The following is a 14825-nucleotide window of genomic DNA, read 5'->3' as shown; positions in this document are numbered from 1 at the left end:
TGTGGTACTCAGCTAGTTTGCAGCCCCGGTTGTGCCTGGACTTAGGAGGTGGCCAAGGAGAGGATGTAGACAGTGAGAAAGCAACAGCTGAGGGTCTCTCATGACAGGGGGTGGGGGTGGGGAGAAGCCTGAGATCAAAACTTGCCATGGGAAATTCAACAAATCAAAACAATGAGTAGCAGACTGGAGAGGAATTCAATGCCATGACATACAGTGGAGGAAATACTTGGGGCCTAACTGTGCTCTTACAGTAAAGCTTAAATCATGCTGTATAGACAGCCAGCTGTGCTGTGAGACCATCCCCATGCCTGCATGCTCTGTGGTGCCACTGTCATCATATATTTTCCCTACATAGCCTAAGGGGAATTCAGTATTAAAATACTCTGCTTAACAAACAAGTCAAATGACTTCTAAGTAAGATGAAGTGGTGGCCCAGGCATACCCACGGGGCTGGGCACACTATTTGCAGGCTTAATCCATAGACTCAGTCCTCCCTGAGCTAGCAATGCAGCTATATCTACTCCACAGTGGTAGAGAGAAGAGATGGAAAATTGGGGTCCACACCTGGGGACCTCTCCCCCACAAAAAAGATAATTTTTTCAATATTTTATAAGTGATTACATAGCTATGTGACCTAGAATGTAAAGTTGTTTTCATTTCTGTCCTTCCTTTAAATGTTTGTATTCATTCCATTGAATCTCTCTTTTTATTCCTCTTGAACACTTATTTTTGTTGTGTTTCCTTGTTCTCAATAAAAACATTTCGTAACACTGGAGTGTCTATGCAAATATTCATATTATCACAATAGCTAGTGTTTTCTTGCAACTCAAGGGCACATGGTAAATAAGCAAGAGCCAGTGGTAGAAACCGTGTTTAAACTCTACATTCTAAAGTAGTATAGACTCTAAAATATACAATTTTGTACTGCATCATACTCCTTCCTATTAAAAAAGTACATAAAAAAATTGAGCTTAAGATCTTTGTTAAATGTGTAATTATTGATTTATAGAATACAATTGTGCAGTAATATATTACTACTACTAATATATTGCTATTTGCTAATATAATCGATACAATATAAAATACACAAAAAAGGGGAGAATTTAAAGGATGAGAGAAAGAGAAACTTAATTAGAAGTTTTCAGTTTTCTTTCCATACACCATTAGGTTGGCCCCAAAACCCTATTTTTGGCAACTATTGATGTAATGAAGAAGAAAGATGACTTAGAAACATTTTTGGTGAAAGGAGTGGGCTTTTTTAGCTGTATTTATTGCAAATAAATAAAGACCCTAAGAAAACAAAACTGCTCCCAAAGAAGCTGGCTGCAGCATTTCCATCCTAAAATATATGGAGCCCTACAACATTGCTACCAGCTCATTTTCTCTAGCAGAGAAGGCTGCCTTGGTGTGCGCAGACTTTATCCTGGCTGGCTTCTGTCCAGGCTGGGGTTGGATCACAGGAGGGGTGGTAGTTCTCTGCAGCTGCTTTGCACCAGCATTTTCCAAGGAGATTTCTGCCTGAGCCTTAGTGCAGACCTCCATCCCCATTTCTCTCCTCCTCCCTGAACTCCATTGGCTCTGTTCCAGCACAGTCCAGTTTCACGTACTGATAAATAGTAGTCTTTCATTTTCTTGTTTTAGAGCCAAATGAACCCCTGGGATGAACCACTGTCCATCTTTGCACAGTGCAGAGACCAGTGCAAATCAATATGGTTCTGCAGCAAATGGGCAGAATTCAGCAGCTCTTTGCTGGAATGTCAGAAACCCAGATATGCAACGACTTTTCCCCAACCATGATTCCAGGTTTAAAAAAAAGAACTTGGGCTTTATTCGAGCTTCAGGATGAAGCTCAGGAATTCTAAATGATGACCCAGGTGAACTCATCCAGGAAATATTCCTTCACCTAGACACATGCAATATAATTTAGCACAAAATAGGTATACACATCTATCTATCCATGGATAACAGGAAATCAGAAACATGTGTTTAATGCATGTCTCTGACTTCATATCACCCCAGAAATCAAAGTAACCAAGGTTTAGGGAGCCAAGATTTCCATGGATAATGAAATTTAAATTAAATTTAAATGCAGATTTATAGGAGCAAAGTCTACACATGGTGCCTCCTTGGAGAAGTGACTTAGCATTAGGATTGTTACACACAAATACAAATGTTAGAAAGTATAAATGTGGAATGTGCTACTTACATTTTTTGTTTGGGGTTGTCCTTTATTATTTTTTTTATTACATAATTTTAGAAGGATAAACAACCTTAGCCATCAGCCAACATTTCACAAATGAAGCCCAGACAGGAAAAATAACTCACTTAAGGTTATATGCTACTTAAAGTAAAACAAGAACAGAAGAGCCCAGATTCTTGATTCCCATCCAGACCAGTGTTCCTGGATTTCCAAAATGCTGTTTCAGTTCTTACAAAACAAGAGATCCTTTTTAATTCTATAATGACAACTCAGCCCTACCTGAAAGAAAAAGTTCATTCACATTTTTTCAATGCCATTATGACTAGCAGTTCTGACTTACAGGCAGCAAAATAAGTCATTATCTGAACAGCTGAGAAAGGAGGTTTGCTCAATTTATCAGCATTTTGAGGTCATCCGAAGAGTCTGCAATTTCTATACCTCACACAAATGGTCAATAAATTCATTAGTTCATTATCTCACACATTGCTTCTCCTATTGAGGGGCTCAGTAGTGGACTCTGAGAATCTTCAAAAGAGAATATGATATGGTCTATTTATCCAACACCAATATAGGTCAGTAGAAATAAACATTGCTAAATATCCATTTCATAGCATAATAACTTCTTTTATTTTATAAAAAATAACATGGTCCTTGCTTTTCCAAATAATATAGTTTAAAATAAAAACCCCCTTCCGTCCCAGACTCCGAGTTCCTACCCTTAACAATTCCTTGGGTACCTTCCAGACATTGTCCTATAGACACACATCCATACATCTCTCTCTTTTCTTGTACAAATGGGAACATATACATCATATTATTCTATATCTGGATTTTTACACTAGGCAATATACCTTGGCAATTTCTCTATATCAGCACACACAGCTCCATTAATTTCCTTCTAGCTATGGAGTATTCCATCGAGATGATACAGTATAAATTTTCAACCAGCCTCTTCTATGGATATTAAAGTTATTTTCAGGTTTTGCTCTTGCAAACAATGCAGCAGTGGTTACACTTTCATACACATCCTTATGTGCATTTTCAGCATATTTGTAGAATAAATTCCCAAAACTGAATTGTTGGGTCAAAGGGTTATTAATTTTCTAATTTTGTATGATATTGCCAAATAACACTCTTAAGAGAACAAGAAGAAAACACATCTAAGAATGTTGTGTTAATGTACACCCCGTTCACAGTGTGTGAGTGCTGGTTTCCCAGACCCTTGTTAGTACCTAACTTTATCAAGGTTATAGGCAAAAATAGTGTCTCAGTCCAAGTTCTTCTTAATTTTCAGTGAGTGTAAGCATCTTTTCATGTTGATAGTCTTATTTATTATGATTTTTATGTTGACTACCTGCCTTTTCCATTTTCTTTTTTGTTTATCTATTGAATATCAAAATTTTTAATCTTTGTCTTATGTGTTGCAAATATTTCTTTCTCAGTTTATCACCTGTCTTTAGTATATTTTGCTGTACTGAAATTGAAGACATATATAGATCTATGTATATATCTCCTATATATGAGAGAGAGAAAGAAATTAAATCATTTTCCTTATGACTTCTCAAAAGGGTCTCAGAGATTCTGAGATTTGGGTCTTGCTTTCAAAGGACTTTCTTCACTCCAAATTATAAAATGAATTATCTTATATTTTCTTCTGGTAATTTTATGGTTTTATTTTTTTAAATTCAAATGTTTGAGTCCAACTTCCACTCTAGGTTAGAATGTAGAGTGACACGAAAGACCTTTGCTTGCATGGTAATACCAAGAAAATCCCAGACATCAAAATCTTACTTTCCTGAGGAACTAACAAAGATCAGAGACAAAGGAAGGCTTAATGAACTGAATCTCAGAGAAATGAGCCCTTCACTGGCAAGCAGAGAGCAGGACAGCCTCTACTCCAGGGCAGAGTGTCTGGTTGGCCCTGGCAGGGGTATCTGTCAGGGCTGTCCTAGGAAGACTTCACAGAGATGAGAAGATATCAGCTGAGCTTCAAAGGGTAGTGGAGGTTACATTGGTGAGATGGAATATGGAAGTGTCCCAACTGCAAAAATAAATTGACCCAACAACTCTCACATTCCATCCCTACCCTTCAACTTTGAAAAAAAGAATCCATTTTTTTAAATAATGTTCAGCACTTGAACATTATCATTTCATTGCCTTCTGTCTTGTGTTGTTTCTGATTAGAAGTTAGCCATCATTCCTACTGATGACATTTCGTTAAAAAGAAAATGTCTTTTCAAACTCTAACTCAGTGGGGTAATTTCTATCAACCTGTATTTAAGTTCACTGATGTTTTATTTATTAAAAAAAATATAAATTAACTGAACTTATAAATGTATAAGTGTTCTATAAATCTATTTATAAGTAAAGGAAGGGCTAAATTGCAGAGCAAAATGACAGATATTCCTGCTTTTCTACAGTGTTTGGATTCCAGGGCTCTGCTGAGTTGAATCCAAAGTAAATGAAAAATATTTAAAACAGAGGCCATCAGCTCAAATATTGATAATTTCAAAAGACATTAATAGTGTGGGAATTTGTGGATCATTCTAAGAATAAGGCATCTCTATCTAATTAGAACTTGAGCCCAGACCCAGGTCTGTTCGACTCTAGAAGGAACCTTACTAATCAACCCTTCACCATGTCAGACAGAAGAAAAAAAGCCTGAATTCTCTGAGAAATAAAGTCAAAACATTATTATACTTCAGTTTTCATTGTCTTTGTATACATTCACCTTAGATACAATAAAAAGTGATGATACATTCAAACAAACAGGAGACACTGACCAATAATTAAGGGAAATCATAGTCAATAGATGAAGACCTGCAGTTAGCCTGTTATTGGAACTAGCATCAAGAATTTTAGAACAATTATTACCAATATTTTAAGAATTTACAGAAACAGATGAATAGAATGAGTAAGAGATAGGGGATATTTCAGGAGAGAAAAGGGAACTCTAAAAAAGGACAAAGTGAAAAGTCTAGGATTGTAAAATGCAATGTCTGAGATAAAAAAATCCACTAGACAGTTTGAATCTTCAAAAGAAAATATTAGTGAACTTAAACACAGGAAGACAGAAAATACCCAGCTGAGTCAGAGATTGAAAAGAGAATTTTTAATGAAGTGTCAACAACAGGAATGGTGTCTGACTTCTAATGAGAAACAACACAAGACAGAAGACAGTGCAATGATAATGTTCAGGTGCTAAAAGAAAAAAACACTGTCAACCTAGAGTTCTATGTATAGTGAAACTATCTTTCAGAGGCAGCACATGGACAAACCAGATAGATAAAAACAGTCACAGTGTGGCAATCTTAAGTAGGAAGTAACAGATATCCAATTCTAAGGGACCAAAAATATGTCTGGTTCCCACAGTTCTTGTCATTAATGCTGATACAGTGTCCTAACTGATAAGAAGCCATTGTCCTTTTCCTCTTGAGTAGTGACTGTCTAGTCACAGATGTATTTTCCTGACTCCTGCATTTCTTACATTGCTTTTTTAGTGACAAGTCACCACTGAAGTAAGAGAAAGTCTCTATTCCTTTCAACCTGAAAGAGGCAAATTAATAAAATTTTTTGAGATAAGATGGTTCCTCATCTAAGTGTTTGGTACATTTCACAAACATTTTCTATTAAAGCACAGAGGAAAGCCAGCCTGGCAGAAGAACAGAGCCCAGGACTGCTTCCCAGCATTGCAGACTCTTTCTAGGCAACCATTTCCTTATTACACATGAGGACTAAATATCTTTCAAATAAAATTATGTAAATGTTCACAAACTCTCTTCAGAGAGAAAGTAGAAAATGAATGAGATACTACCCGTTGGTTTACAAAAAAAGAGAACAGATTGTTGGCTTTGATGAGACAGTCCAAATTTTTTATGAAGAATGTGGACTGGTGTCTGGGGGAAAGTCTACACATGGGAAGTTCCTTAGGAGGGGAACAGTAAAGAACTTTACACTGCTTGTGCACTTGAAGCCAAAATGAGTTTATGGGAGTCTTTTCTAAATTACCTCAGTTAAAATAAATTGTCCCTTATAGTTATCATTTAGCACTTTATTTCATCTACAGCTTGCATTCAACAAACAGTTGTTTGGCTATTACTGGGAATAATTGTTGAAGGAAACATTACCCCCCAGTCCCTTCACTGTGGTGGAATGTTGCCAGTTATTTTTGGGCAGTGGTTTTTTTTTTGTTGTTGTTTCTTTTTTTAATGTTGTTTGGACTCCACCTTGTGTGAAGAGCTGGTCCAAAGATGGATATATTTCCTTTGGCTCCTCAACCTTCATTTTACATATGCTTGGAAGGGCTCCATGGTAGTAACTTAAAGGAGTTAGCAGAATTACTAAAAGCCAGTATTCACAAACTACCATCAACAATTTCTAGACTTTATCAGAGATTCTGGCTCAGAATTCTTCTAAAAATCTAGACTACTGTTTTAGGGCTTGTAATGTTGCAAAGCCTCCCACAGCAGGTTTTGTGGTCAATGCATAATCACTCAAGGTGTATCATTGCATCAGGAAGGTTTTGGCAACAGATAACAGAAACCTCACTCAAATGGCTTAAAGATAAGCACACATATTGTTACACACACAAGAAGCACGAAGTTACAGAAGCTCAGCTCCTCAGATCTGTCTCTGTATCACTTTGTCCTCAGGCCATACCTGTCAAGGTTGCAAGGTAGACCTTTATAAAAGGCATTGTATTCTGACCCAACAGTGTCCAGAAGAGCTCTTGTCACCTGCCTGTGCCTAACCCAGTCACCAGCAGGGAGACTTGGACTTACACAGACTATATATAATAATAAAGTGGGCCAGCCTCTCCTAACACGTGGGCTGTACAGAGGAGAATATATTCCTCAACTAATTCTGGGCTCTGCTGGGAAGGAGGAAGGATGACAGGTGACAGGGAATTCTGCTGTTACATTTTTCAGTTACTGGTATTGTTGCTTTTTAATTAGTTTCCTTAGTTTTGTTTGTATTAATTTAATTTGTTATCATAATTTTGCCAAATGGGCCATGTGCAATGATGCATTATCTTCATCAACAGGGTTCTGGACTGCAGTTTTCCCATAACTAAATGTAAAGACATGTGACCTTTGGGAACCGAGAAAAAAGGATCCACATCCCATTGCCAAAGCAGGTAAATCCACAATCCTCACCACCATCACAGATACCCCCACCTGGCTTCTCCAGTGACCACTGTTGTTACCAGAGTTTTTCCGATAACAAAAAAAAGGGAAAGAAAAAATGAGCTTTGTGTGCTTAGGGGGTATGTTATCCTGCCTCAGTGGGCTCTGCTGAGAGAGCTTTGAGAGTCTGCTTTGGATAGGAACTCCCTGCTAGCTGTCCATTCTTCTTTGGCACAGTGCAGAAAGGAGCTACTGATTGATCCCTTGGTCTCATACATACTTACTCCAGTCAGAGGGCATGGAGACCCACTTTTCCTCACCTGTCTCTTCTATCTGAAATTGGCAGAAACAAGATCACTATTCAGTGGACCTTCTCCACGTGTTTTACAAAGTAAAGAGATCAAGGCTCAAGAACTAAAAATACAACTGTGCCAGCTGGAATAATTCCAAGTTAATTACTACTACCATTAGGCATTGAATAAAATATTGGCACTTAAACTGTACATGCTACAAAGTTCAGGCCCTCAGCACATCTCACGTAGATTAGTCCAACTGCTTCTTACTTGGTCCCTTTGACTCTCCAGTTCGTCTCGCAGACTGTTCCAGAGGGATCTTTCAAAAACATAAATTTGGTCATGTTATTTCCTTGCCTAAAATCCTTAAAATGATCTCTACAAGTGTCTTAGTCTGTTTGGGTTGCTGCAACAGAACACCATAGACTGGGTGGCTTATGACAACAGAAATTTATTTCCCACAGCCCCGGAAGGTGGAAGTTCAGCAGATTCGGCATCTGGTGGGGCTGCTTCCTGGTTCGTGGATAATGTCCCCTCACTGTCTCCTCACCTGGAGGAAGGGGAGAGGGCTCTCTGGGGTCCCATCAGGAGGCTCCACCCTCATGACACTGTCACCCTAGGGGTTAGGATTTTCACAGACAAATTTGATGGCACTGAGGGAAGGACACATTCTGTCTATAAAGAAAAATAAATAGGCACAAGTGACCATTTGTGTTCTGGCTGCTGCCTATCTTTCCAACCTCATCTCTTGCCCCAGCAAAATCTTACTGGCTGCTGCAGTCTGACAGCTTGCCTGGAGCATACTCTGTGCTTCCGGCCTTTGCATGTGTTGCTCCCTCTACCTGGAATGTTCTTTCTTCATTTTCTTCTGTTACATTCTCATTTATCCCTCAAAATTCAATCCAAACACTACATTCTCTTTGAACACCTGCCTTCACAATACCAGAAAAAAACTTAGTTAACCTACCTTTGATGCAGTATTAGTAGTGTTTAAAGACGGTGGACTTCAGAGACAAACTATCTAGGTTCGAATTCAAATTTCACACCATACTGGCTATGTGGCCTTGTCAAGAACTATGCAGGATTTGAGATTTTATCCTACTTACAACAAACTATCATGTGTGCCTGTTAGTGCTTCATAGAAGCTGGCAGAAGACACGACTCCTGGGTCAGAAAAAAAGGACTTTGTTACAACATGAGCGACTGATTGAGCTTCAGTTTAGTGGGTGTTGGCTCCCATGGCCCCCACCCTGGTGGTAACACAAAGGGCCCGTTATGGATGCAGGCACATACAATGGGGTGCATTGCAGGAGACGGACACTGGGCCTGGGGGATGTCATGCTTTTACAGTACACGGAGTGGAAAGCCTTCTCTTTGTCCGGGGAAGGTATTACCTCATCCCTCAAGGCTGCTCACTGCAAATGCAGCCCTGGGAAACAGCCCAGGTAAAAGGCAGCCGAGACCTTGAGTGCTTGGTGCACCAGTAGGTCATCCAGGAACTCGGGGTCCATGGTGCACTGCCTCTCCCAAAACCATCAGGCACATTATATGCCCTCTTGGTGTCTCACTCTCCTTGTCTCTCAAGTTGGGAACATAATGGTCCCTGCAGTATAGGGGCATTGTGAAGGTTCAAAGAACTAATACATGCTCAGCTCTTAGACAAGCTCCCAGCCCAGAATAAGTGATTGGTAAGCTCTAGTCATTAATAACACTACAATCTTCCCCCTTCCTCCTACCCAAATATTGCATTTGTAGCCTTTATCACATGTGTCGCTGACACATTTTTCTTGTGTCTTGGCCTAAGTGCTCCTTGAGGCACATTCATCTTTGCATCCCAGATGCCAGGCCAGGGTGGGCAGCGATTATATTTGCTGAATGAAGGAATCAATGAATTGACTGCTTGTATATCCAACTGTGCAAGGTCTATAGAGTCCTTTCTATATGTACTTCTGATCACACTTGAAGGCCCCAAACCCTCCAGTCCTTTAGGGGGTGAGGAAGGTCATTCCCTTTTACATAGCCCTCTTCTCTAACAGAATGACATGTCATGGCAATTGCACCTTCCGTACAAGATCAATCCCTCCAACAGATGGAAACTCATCTGTTCTTATCCACTTCTAGTTCTGTAAAATGGAAATGATGATAGTGTCTACCTCATAGTATTGCTGGGGTACAAAATGGGTTCATGCATGTAAAATGCTTAAGACAGCACTTAGCACACACTAAATGTGTTATTATTTATTCCTCACTAGACCTCATATCCTATTCTATTCATTCAGTTACAGGAAGTCATGAGAGGTCATTATTTCAGTCTCTTGCAATGCAGAAAAGACCAGTTTCATTTTGCACTGCTGTGGCTCCAACTCAGAACACAGCATGTGTGTGGGCAGGGGTCAGATGGGCCATTGTTCCATGAGTGGCTGCCCAGAAGCCAATCCCTGGGGCCCATGGAGTCCATGGAAGCTGCCCTGGCTGAGCCCAGGGCTTTCTCTGACCTAAGCAGCCAAAGAGGTGACCCGGCACCTATCTCAGAATCCAGAAAGGACACCTACTCAATAAGTCTCTGAAGAATGAACGGAAAGGAATGCATTAATAAGTTAATGAAGTATGGAAGAGTTACTGAAACTGCTTAATATGGTCATTGCTTCACATACCTGATGGGAAAATCATCACCCAGTATTTTTTCTGAAATAAACTGGGCTCTAGATGAGTGACTAACTGTTCCTCTCATAATGTCAGATTCTTTTAGCTGAGCTTCCTGAGTAAGGGTCCTGAACCCCACTGCTTTGGCTGTGTAAACCTTGCTGAAAATAGACTGCCCTGTCATTTGGCACCAGGCACTCCTTTGTTAGCTAGGAAACGTAGCCTTTTAATATGTATGTGGATTACAAGTCTCTGGTGTATAATAAATAGCCAAAGCTCCACTCAGCCTAGAAACATTAGAACTGGGAAATGCGCATGGCCCTGCAGGTGAGGGCAGATTGACCACAGGTCTGCGCTTGCCTTGGGTTTCACAATAGGACCTGTATTTCTTTGACCACAGTCACCTAGAACAGGAACTTAACCCCCAGCTGCCACCAGTGCTCGCCCACCTCTGACGACACACACCAGGCGGGCCAGTGATTCACAGAATGAACACACTTGTTCTCAGAGGTGAGAGCAAGACAATAAAAGGATGTCATGGACAGAAAGGGAAGTTCAAGTACAGAACATTCCAGAGTGGACATTCTAGTCCTGGCTTTAGCCCCACCTTGCCTTGTTATTGTATATTCACTATTCAATAATAGTCCCTGGGCTTTCTGGGGAAACAGATCCAAGAAGAGATAGATAGATAGATTCATGTTTATATGAGGAGATATGTGATGAAATATTGCCTCACATGATTATGGAGGCTGAGAAGTCCCACAATCTGCCACCTGCCAACCCGAGGCCCAGGAATGTCAGTAGGTCCCAGCCTGAGCACCCAGAACACTGACAGTAATTCCCAGGCAGGGGCAGGAGACGGCATCTCAGCTCAGCAGGCAGGCAAGGGAGCCAATGGGCTAATTTCCTGCCTCTACCTTTTTGTTCTATTCAGGCCTCCAACAGATTGGATGGGACCCACCCCATCTTCTTTACTTGAGTTCACCGATTCAAATGCTGATCCCCTCCGGAAACACCCTCCCAGGTACATCCAGAATTAGTGTTTAATCTGGGCACCCCATGGCTAGGTCAAGCTAACACAAAATTAACCATCACAGATATGTATAGTCTTGTGTGTGTGTGTGTGTATGCTATATATGTATATACATATATGTGTATAAAAATACATGTTTTAAAATATAGAGCTAGCTACTTAGCCTAAGCAATCATAGAATATTGTAGCTATAAGAAACTTTATTATCTTTCTGATGAAGAGGCAGATGTAAGCAAAATCACATATCACAAAGGCAAGACCAGAATTAGCTCCTGGATGTCCTGACTCCCAGCCTAAAGCACTTGCCACACGGAGCCATCCCTTCTCTTCTGTGCTTCTCAATCTTAACAATTTTATGGAATCTTTTGCATCTAAAAATCCCTGTATAAGGAACTCAGGCTCATTTTCAAAAAAAGAATGTAGCATTTAGTACCCAGTATGTACGGGGTGTTTAGAGAACTCTCACAAGTTCAGATGAGGACATCAGAAGCATGTCAGTGTATTGCTAGCTGCTCACCATTTCATGGCCTCTTCTGGGGCACACAGACCACAGTTCCAAACTTCCTGTGCGGTTAGGTCGGAATCACATGCTGCAATCTTGGCAAATGGAGTCTGTGCAGAAGGGACCAGTATCCTGTACCATCTTCCCCATCTGTGTGGTCAGAGCAGACGGCCCAGAGATGGCAGTCAGAGGTCTGCACAATGCACAGAGATAAGACCTGGGAAAACCTGCCCCGGAAGCCTGCCTGACCTGGAAAGGAGCGAACATGAGCTAAAAGGACATTGGTTTTGCTAAGCCACTGTGCTTATAAAGCTGTTTGTTACAGAAGTGTTCCAAAGTCTATCAGTGCCCTGCCCCTTCATGTGCCCTGAGTCCACTCTGATGGGGCCCTGCAGCTTCTTCTCGGGGAGCCAGGTCTCTCTCTACCGGGGGATTTTCTATGACATAGGGCTTGTCCCGCATTTGGGATGATGGGCAAAAAGGGAGTTCTACCGTTGGGAGCAACCCTGATCCAGTAAGGGATAGAAGCTGGCACATAGATACCTCTGCTTTCTTGCCTCCTGGTCAACAGTTGTAAGGCACGCTCTACATTGTCCCAGAGCTCCCAAGCAGGAGTGAGCCTGGGCCTGCGCAGAGGTAAGCTTCTTACTATTGCAGACTTCACTGGCTTTCCTTCTTCCCAGCTTATTTCTCTGCTCTCTCACCATGCTTTTGGAGGCACTTCCCAAATCAACTGCTTATACCCAGATCCTTACCTCAGAGCCTTGCTTTGGAGAAGGCCATACTAACACAGGGCAACCAGCAGTCATTTCCACAGTAAGAAGAATGAATAACTTATGTGATTCAAATGTTTAGGATTGTATGTTCTGTCTATGGTTCTAGTAAAAGTAAAAGTAGGATAAGCTGGTAAAGTAGTACAGTCTTATGTATCTGATACTTCAGGAAAATGGCAAGGAATAATGAGTGAACAATCCTAAAATCGTTTGCAAATGTTATTTTTAAATTATTTGGCAAAAATATATAGTTATGACTGTTTTCTGATTACAAATCAGAACACTTTTAGTATATAAAATTTGGAAAACACAGAAAAACTTAAAGAAGAAAATAAAATGCCTCCATCTTCCCATGGTTGCTTTTAAAATTGGGATGCACACAGCCTTTGGGGGCTTTTTTCTCTGCACATATATTTTAGCAAAATGGGATCACACTGTGTAAATAATATTATAGCTTGACTTTCTCACACACTGAAAACCAGATGTAGTCTTCAATGGCACTGCAGGTATTTCTGTAAAGTGGATTAACTCCATCAATTTGCAGATACAAACTGACATACTGTGCCAGAATGGTATTTTACTCTATATACCAGGACCATTTGATATACTAAAATAAAAATATTCAAAGAACAGGAAAAATTCAGCTTTACTTAGCACACTGTGTGACAGCAGAAATTTTATTTTTATCATTGTGTTTTCTCAGGAGTCTAGAAAAATGCTTGGCATAAGAACCTTTCCACAAATACCTATAAATAAGGAAATGAATAAACAAAGCACCACATTCCTGACTGGATTAGACCCACTGTGTGCTTAGTTTGAAGCAAAAAATAGTGTTTAGTAAGGAGCACTCTATAAGCTTCAGATTTCTGGGGTGATTGTTTATTGCATTTGGTCTGCTTTATTCCTGGATTCATATGTCAGACTCTCCTTGCATCCACACTCTGCTTTTCCAGAACAACCTAATGCCCTAGAATGTGAGTGATATTTCCCACAGGCAAGACATAACTCATTCCTGTTGTTGCAAGAACGCCCCCTTTTCTATAGTATGTATATAATGCACACAACATGACATTTGTCAAGAAAATGATTGAGAGCATTTTACAATGCTGTAACCTAGATTTTATCTCTGTTCCCAGTTTGCAACCTTCAGTAATGTAGCCCCTGCCTGCCATTAAACAGGGGCCATCCACGGACCCACTGTCAAAAAGCTGATGGCCAGAAGAGTCACTGACATTCAGTATCCTGAAGTCATCAGAGGCACTGGAAACGGGCCTCCAGCAGGATCCTCACTCTCTGCCTTGACCCCAGATAAGACCTTCATGACTTATATTCATGTTCCTGCCTCTTGAGGGCTTTAGGAGCTTTGAGAGTGTTGAAGTGGCTTCAGAGACTTATTGCCTCAACCGAGTAACTGTTAATTGTTACCATTCTGGTAATTGATGATTTCAGATGTCACCTGACTGGGTAATAGTGGAAATGTTACTCGGAAAGGTATTTTAGTTGTGTTGGTTCAGTGACTCCCCAGGTGCAGTATTTCACACCAGTGATACCCTTCAAACCCTACTACCTCTCCAGGATGAGGGAGATACAGACCCAGAGGCTTGCTCAGCCCCCATCCCAGCCTTCCTCTGCTACAATATGCATCCCAGTTCTTGGTGGTATCCACCATTTCCATTCATGGCAAAAACTTCATGATGATAATCCATAGGAATGGCATAGGGGAATCATTCAGAAGGAAAATACATTAGTGGTCTTGTCAACAATAGCACCCCATTACATCCTCTGTTGTGTTTCCAAGAAACTGTCACAGGACCTTGCACGTCGTGGACATTCATTCAAAGTGAGTTAAATTGGACCGAAGAGCATATGCCAACACTTGATATATCTTCATGGCTAGCTTTTTATTGTTTTGGGATAAATATATCCCACTACTACAGACCTGAAAAAATAAGGGGAAATGGTAATTCTGTCCATCTAACCTGGTCAGAAGATGAGATGTGCTTTCATAATTAAACACATGGAGCTAACTGACACTCAGGTAGAGTAGTCGATGCAGATTACTCATTGGCAATTATTAGAACACATTCCCTGGTCTGAGTGAACACACAGTCTGCAGCGTGGGAGCAAGAGAAGGGGCCGAGCAGAGGGGAAGCTCAGTGGCTGGCACTCAACCCACCACCAACCACCTGTGCCCACTGAGGAGTGAGTGTCCTCGTTCGCAAAGCAAGATGGCTACATGAGATAATTGTGAAGGA

General features: G+C 40.7%; 1 long non-coding RNA gene across 8 annotated transcripts in view; it reads left to right on the top strand.

The window, feature by feature from the left end:
* Nucleotides 1-14825, top strand: part of LOC108397913 (uncharacterized) — a 94389-nt gene that overhangs the window by 23134 nt on the left and 56430 nt on the right. For 7 of the 8 annotated variants that reach the window (XR_012128124.1, XR_012128121.1, XR_012128125.1 and 4 more), the window contains 2 exons: nucleotides 7245-7337; nucleotides 11197-11286. This is a non-coding gene — a long non-coding RNA (uncharacterized lncRNA). The remainder of the gene's footprint in view (nucleotides 1-7244; nucleotides 7338-11196; nucleotides 11287-14825) is intronic. The other variant, XR_012128122.1, reaches the window with a different exon arrangement.

The sequence above is a fragment of the Manis javanica genome, chromosome 2, assembly GCF_040802235.1.
Source record: "Manis javanica isolate MJ-LG chromosome 2, MJ_LKY, whole genome shotgun sequence".
Lineage (NCBI taxonomy): Eukaryota > Metazoa > Chordata > Mammalia > Pholidota > Manidae > Manis > Manis javanica.
The sequence above is the reverse complement of the archived record's forward strand: the minus strand, read 5'-3'. Positions and strand labels throughout refer to the sequence as shown.